A 6,605-nucleotide genomic window follows, 5' to 3' on the forward strand; every position below is an offset into this window, starting at 1 on the left:
CCCCCTGTCTTCCCCTACTCTCCCCATTTCTCTCTGTCCTATCCGACAACAACAACAGCATTAATAACTACAACAATAAAGCAACAAGGGCAACAAAAGGGAATAAATATTTAAAAAAAATGACAACAAGGGCAACAAAATGGAAAAATGGCCTCCAGGAGCAGTGGATTCAAAGTGCAGGCACTGAGCCCCAGCCATAATACCAGAGGCAAAAAAAAAAAGGGGGGGGAAGGAAGGAAGGAAGGAAGGAGGAAGAAGGGAGGATCCGTGGCCAGATACATTAACTGCTGCCCAGTTCACAGGGTAACAGGTAGGCAGCAAGCTCTGGGGGAGAGCTCACAGACCGTGGGTGTACGCAGTTGTTTTGAAGTACAGGTCAGGCAAGTACTAGATGACTCAGAAGGATGTGTGGTGTGCGATTAACTGAGAGAGTCCAGAGAGGTCAAGCTCTCTGCATACCGATCTGCTTTTCGAAAGCAAGGGCATCGCTTACTAGCAAGACGACAGCCCAAAGCCCGTTCTAGTCTCGGTGGCGCCAAGGTTGGGACCGGGTGGTGACGTTCTTTCTCACCCTCCTTGTCTGCTTTTCTTATCTGAAAGGCGGATGTGACTGCTGGTGTTTTATGATCACTTGACCTCTGTTTCATGGCGCTGAAGATACAGAGAAAGACCGCAGGACTGACGGCGTGAAGGGCCTCAGTCACTCTGCCGAGAGAGCGGTGAGCCCTGGACAATCACTCCCCTGCTGACTGCATTTCTGTCATAGTCATAGGGCCACTGTCACCAGGAGCCAAGCACGGAAGCAGGGCCAGGCAATGGCCCACCTGGTTAAGCACACACACACACACGTGCACAGAGACCTGGGCTCAAGCCTCCGGTCCCCACCTGCAGGTGGAAAGCTTCACAGAGCTGCAGGTGTGTGTGTCTCTCTCTCAACTCCTGTCTCTACCCAATAATAAATAAGAAAAATGAGAACAGAAACATGCCAGGTCCCCCCCTGCAGTTAGTGGGGGTGGTGGGGTACAGGGACAGGGTCTAAATGAAAGGTCCCCTTGGCCCAGGACAGCCTGAGGACCCCACCTAGTGTTTACAGTTTCCACGCCCTCCCTAGACCCTGAGGACTGATCCATGCACAACGGGTCCCAAGGACAAACACCAACGAGTCAGCAGAGGGCTGGGAGCCTGCTGGAGCCCCGGACGTGACCGCTCAGTGGCATGGGCGCCGCGGACCTCCCCTGACCCTCACGGTGGCTGCTGTGTCCTTGCTCACACAGCTCTGGTTTGGGGACTCCCTGGAACCTGGGCTGGGTCATTTCACCCTCGGTGCAGCGGGCTCTGGGAAGCCGTGGCCGCAGCGCTCCCGTCCCGGCCCTCTCCTGAGGTTGTGCCTACGTGTCCCCAAGGGGGTCATCTTGGGATGGCGTTTCCCACGCAGGCCGCTTCCTGAGGGCCTCGCCTGGCCTCCGTCCAGGAGCACAGCGTGTGCCTGGGCCTCTGCTCATGGCAGGGAAGCACCTGCTGGCCTCGGCTCCGTGGCCTCACCCGACACGGCCTCCGGTCCACACACGGCTGTCCAGTGGTCAGCGGCTCTGCTGAGGCCCCACAGGATAAGGGGTCAAAGGACAAAGACTCAGTCCTGAAGTCACGGCTCTGGCCACTGTGTCCCCCACCCCCAGCCCAGGCCTAAGAGATGACAGGGGCACATGAGCTCCGTGAGCCTGGTGTGTGATGTGCTTCCTGGCTGTCCCGGGGCTCGGGCTCAGCACAGAAACTTTCAGCCTCACGAAACCTCCCACTGTCTTGACAGTCAGAGACTTCCTGGGCTTCCAAAGGGAAAGTAAACCCAGTGGGTGTTTGCTTTTCAGTGAAAGCCGAGTCCTCCCTGGAACCCGCAAGCCTGTGTCATGGCCAGGTCCCCAGAACCAGAGGAAGTGTGGCCTGTGGGGGCCGCTCCTGAGGCCAGACGGCACGAAACAGAACCTGGAAACCAGCTTGCTGGTGGGGTTCTAGCTTCACCCTGTGGGAGCGACGGGGAGGGAGAGAGAGAGAGAAACAGAGAGAGAGAGAGACAGAGGGCTTCCCAGGTAGGGAGTTGTCTTGCCACACGTGTGGGTGGGTTCGAGCCCCAGTACTACACGGGAGGTGACAGAGTGCTCCAGGAAGCTCCAGTGTTGTGTCTCTCTCCCTCAACCTTTGTCTCTGAGTGAAAAATATTGGAGGCCTGTAATCACATGTGTGAGAGGTCCCAGTGTCACTAGACAGACAGACAGACAAGTGACTTCACACTTGCACCTGCTCTTCGTGGGTTCAGGACAGTTCAGGGCATCGTCAGTGGACGCCAGGCTAAAGCCCCAGGGCACACGGTTCTGTCAGGCCTGCGAGGTGCTGACCTCTGGCCCGAGCTCCCTCCTCACTCCCAGATGGCCCTGCCTTGGCCAAGGGGGAGGAGGGCGGGCAGATCCTCCACGGGGCACAAGGGACAGAAGGGGCATGTCATGGGGGCTTTGGGGACCAGCTCAGATTTTGAGACTGACAAGAGACGCCAGCTGCCGGGGCCGAGGGTTTCAGTCCAGGGGAAGCTGGGGGTGGAGGGAAGCAGGCTGGGACAGCAAGAGGTGGGGGGTAGTGGGGGGTGTCTTTCTCTCTCTCTTTCATTTGTCCTTCTTTTTCCCTCCAGGGCTATCACTGGGGCTCGGTGCCAGGACTACAAATCCACTGCTCCCTGAGGCCATTTTCCCATTTTATTGGATAGGACAGAGAAGTTGAGAGGAGGGGGGGGAGCTAGAGAAGGAGAAAGAGGGGTGGAGAGCATGGTTCTGGAAAGACTCTCCTGCCTGAGGCTCTGAGCTCCCAGGTCCAAGCCCAGCACCACCAGAAACCGGAGCTGAGCAGGGCTCTGGTCTGTCGATGTTTCTCTGTGTATCTCATTACGCTGCAGGTGTCTGTCTTTCTCTCCCCCTCTCTGTCTTCCCCTCCTCTCTCCATTTCTCTCTGTCCTATCCAACAACGAACGACATCAGTAACAACAATATGACCACAATGAGGCTACAACAACAAGGGCAACAAAAGGGGGGAAAACGGCCTCCAGGAGCGGTGGATTCACGGTGTAGGCACCGAGCCCAGCAATATCCCTGGAGGCAAAAAAAAAAAAAAAAAGATTAATTTACTTATTTGTGAGAAAGATAGGAAAGAGCCAGTCATCACTCTGGTACATGTGCTGCTGCCAGGGACTGAACTCAGAACCTCATGCTTGGGAGTCCAACGCTTTATCACTGCGCCACCTCCTGGGCCACACTAGCTTGTTTTTATTCTGCCTGTCGGGTCTCAGCGGTTGTCAGTGACTCCCAGTGAATGCTGGGCGCCCACAGCTTGCGGAGCCCTCCACAAGAGGCCTTCTGCTCTTAGCCTGCTCCTGCCCACAGGGGCACAGCGCCCCCTTCAGGCAGGGCGGGCTCACCTACCCTCCTCTTGCTCCGGAGGGTCTGTCTCTGTTCTGGGGTTTGCTAGGACACCCGGCTTCAAGACTGTTACGTCATGGACTGCTAACCTAACCGCTGTGCCAGTGGGTTGCAGAGATGATGGAAAGTTAGGGGCCGGAAGGGGGCGCACCTGGCTGAGTGCTCACGTTACAGTGCACAAGGATCCGGGTTCAAGCCCTGGTCCCCCCCACCTGTGGGGGGAAATCTTCACGAGTGAAGCAGGGCTGCAGGTGTCTCTCTGCTTCTCTATCTTCCGCTCCCCTCTCAGTTGCTTTGTCTCTATCCAATAATAAATAAAAGATTAAAAAAAGTCTTTTAAAAAGATTTTATTTATTCATGAGAAAGAGAGAGAGGAAGAACCAGACATCACTCTGGTACATGTGCTGCCGGGGGCTGAACTCAGGACCTCACTCCTAAGAGTCCAGTGCTTTATCCACTGCACCACCTCCCGGACCACTAAAAAAAAGTTTTAAATAGGGAGTCGGGCGGTAGCGCAGCGGGTTTAGCGCAGGTGGCGCTAAGCACAAGGACCGGCGGAAGGATCCCGGTTCCCCACCTGCAGGGGAGTCGCTTCACAGGCGGTGAAGCAGGTCTGCAGGTGTCTGTCTTTCTCTCCCCCTCTCTGTCTTCCCCTTCTCTCTCCATTTCTCTTTCCTATCCAACAACAATGACATAAATAATAACTACAACAACAAAACAATAAGGGCAACAAAATAAAACAAAAACCTTTAAAAAAAAAGTTTAAAATATATATATATATTTAAAATCCCTCGGGGGGGTGTCGGGCAGTAGCGCAGCGGGTTAAGCCAAGGTGGTGCGGAGAGCACGGACTGGTGTAAGGACCCCGGTTCACCCCCATGTGCAAGATAACGGCCCCCAGGACTGGCTCTGCTGGCCTTTCTTCAAGAGAGAGTCGAGTTCCTTGTGGAAAGTGACTCGTCTGTATTTGAGGCAAAACAGCTTGACATTTCTTGTGCAAGCTGCTCCCTGCTTTCTCAGCCCTGGGCTGGTTCTGGCCGGGGCGCCCTGCACCCCCTCGCTGCCCCAGCTCCCAGTGTGGGGAGTCCAGCAAAGCCAGTTTATCACCAACACTGTGACTGGCCCTGTTTTTAGACGGTCCTTGTATGACCTTTCCAGCCCTTCCTCCTCAGACGGCCAGGCTGACAGATCCCTGAAGGTACCCAGAATTCTGAGGTTTTTTAAAAACTACAAAACTGGGAGCCGGGTGGTAGCACAGCAGGTTAAGTGCACATGGTACAAAGCACAAGGACCGGCGGAAGGATCCCGGTTCGAGCCTCCGGCTCCCCACCTGCAGGGGTCGCTTCACAGGCGGTGAAGCAGGTCTGCAGGTGTCTGTCTTTCCTTCCTCTCTCCATGTCTCTCTGTCCTATCCAACAAGGACATCAATAACAATAATAACTATAATAACAATAATGACAAGGGCAAGAAAAGGGAAAATAAGAATATTTTAAATAATTAAAAAGCTACAAAGCCTGCCCCCCCCCCCCCCCCCCCCCATACCCCACAGCCCATTCTCCTGCCCTTCTGCCCCCGCCCCATTGGGTCAACCTCGTTCTGTCGTCGCTGGCCACCAGCTTTTCATATCCGCTACTCTGTCTCCTCAGCACCGCACCCGGGTGAGACCTTCCCTCCCAGCCTCCCGACGTAGCCCACTTCGCCTTGCGTGGGCTCCTTGAGCTTTTGTTTCCTGTTTCCCTGTGAGCGGTGGACTTGAGTTCTGTGGGGTTTTTGTTTTGTTTTTTGCCTCCAGGGTTATTACTGGGGTTCGACGAATCCACTGCTCCTAGAGGCCATTTTTTCCCCTTGTGGTCATTATTGTTGCTGTTATTGGTGTCGTTGTCAGATAAGACAGAAATGGAGAGAGGAGGGAAAGACAAAGATAGATACCGGCAGACCTGCTTCATCGCTTGTGAAGCAGCCCCCCTAAAGGTTGCCAGAAGGTTGAGCGGGGGGCAGGTGTGGTGCACCTGGTTAAGTGCACACATTACAGCGTGCAAGGACCTAGGTTCAAGGCCCTGGTCCCCAACAGGGGGAAAGCTTCATGAGTGGTTGAGAGCAGGGCTGCACGTGCCTCTCTCCCTCCCCCCTCTAAATTTGTCTTTATCTAGTAACAAATAAATAAATAAACATTAAAAAAACGGAGGCAGGAGAAAAGGGGAACCTCACACCCCGGGTGAGGGGAAGGGGCCAGAGGAGACGTCTCCTATTATCAGTCTTCTCAGCACTGACGAACAGGAGGGGAGAGCCAACAGGTCTGGAGTGTGATCCCAGCACCCAGTGACGCTCTGGCTCTTTCCCATTAACTAATTTATAAATAAGTAGGAAAAAAGGGAGTCGGGCAGCAGCACAGTGGGTTAAGCGCACGTGGCGCAAAGCGCAAGGACCTGCCTAAGGATCCCGGTTCGAGCCCCCGGCTCCCCACCTGCAGGGGAGTCGCTTCACAAGCGGTGAAGCAGGTCTGCAGGTGTCTGTCTTTCTCTCCCCTCTGTCTTCCCCTCCCCTCTCCATTTCTGTCCTATCCAACGACGACGACATCAACAACAATAACTACAACAACGAAAAACAAGGGCAACAAAAGGGAAAATAAATTTAAAAAAATGTTTTCTTAAAAAATAAGTAGGAAAATAATTGATTAAGGGAGCCGGGCGGTGGTGCAGTGGGTTAAGCGCACGTGGCAGAAAATAACTGAAGGGCAGGAGTATGTAGGACACTGATTCTGCAGAGACTCTCATGCCTGAGGTTCCAAAGTCCCAGGTTCAATCCCCTGCACCACCAGAAGCCAGAGCTGAGCAGGGCTCTGGTAAAAAAAAGTAACTGGCTAGAAGTGAGGCCTTTAGTTTGGTCTTCTGGAGTTTCCTTGTCTGCAGTGTGCAAATGCCCCTTCTGCGAGCTAAGGCTCATGGGAGGTGGCAGTTCTCAGCTTTGAAGGCCCAGCAAGGTACCGGGCAGCCCTTGGGCCTGTCCTTCAGGCCACTCGCCCACAGCACAGCAGCCAGTTTCTGTCAGACTTGGGGTGGGTGGCTCTCAGCCCCAGCCTCAGAATCTGCACCTCTGGGTGCTGGCTGCCTGGCGAAGGGGCGCCGAGAGAGGCTGCAGCTCTGGACG

This window comes from Erinaceus europaeus, unplaced genomic scaffold (genome assembly GCF_950295315.1).
Source record: "Erinaceus europaeus unplaced genomic scaffold, mEriEur2.1 scaffold_1086, whole genome shotgun sequence".
In the NCBI taxonomy this organism is placed as follows: Eukaryota; Metazoa; Chordata; class Mammalia; order Eulipotyphla; family Erinaceidae; genus Erinaceus; species Erinaceus europaeus.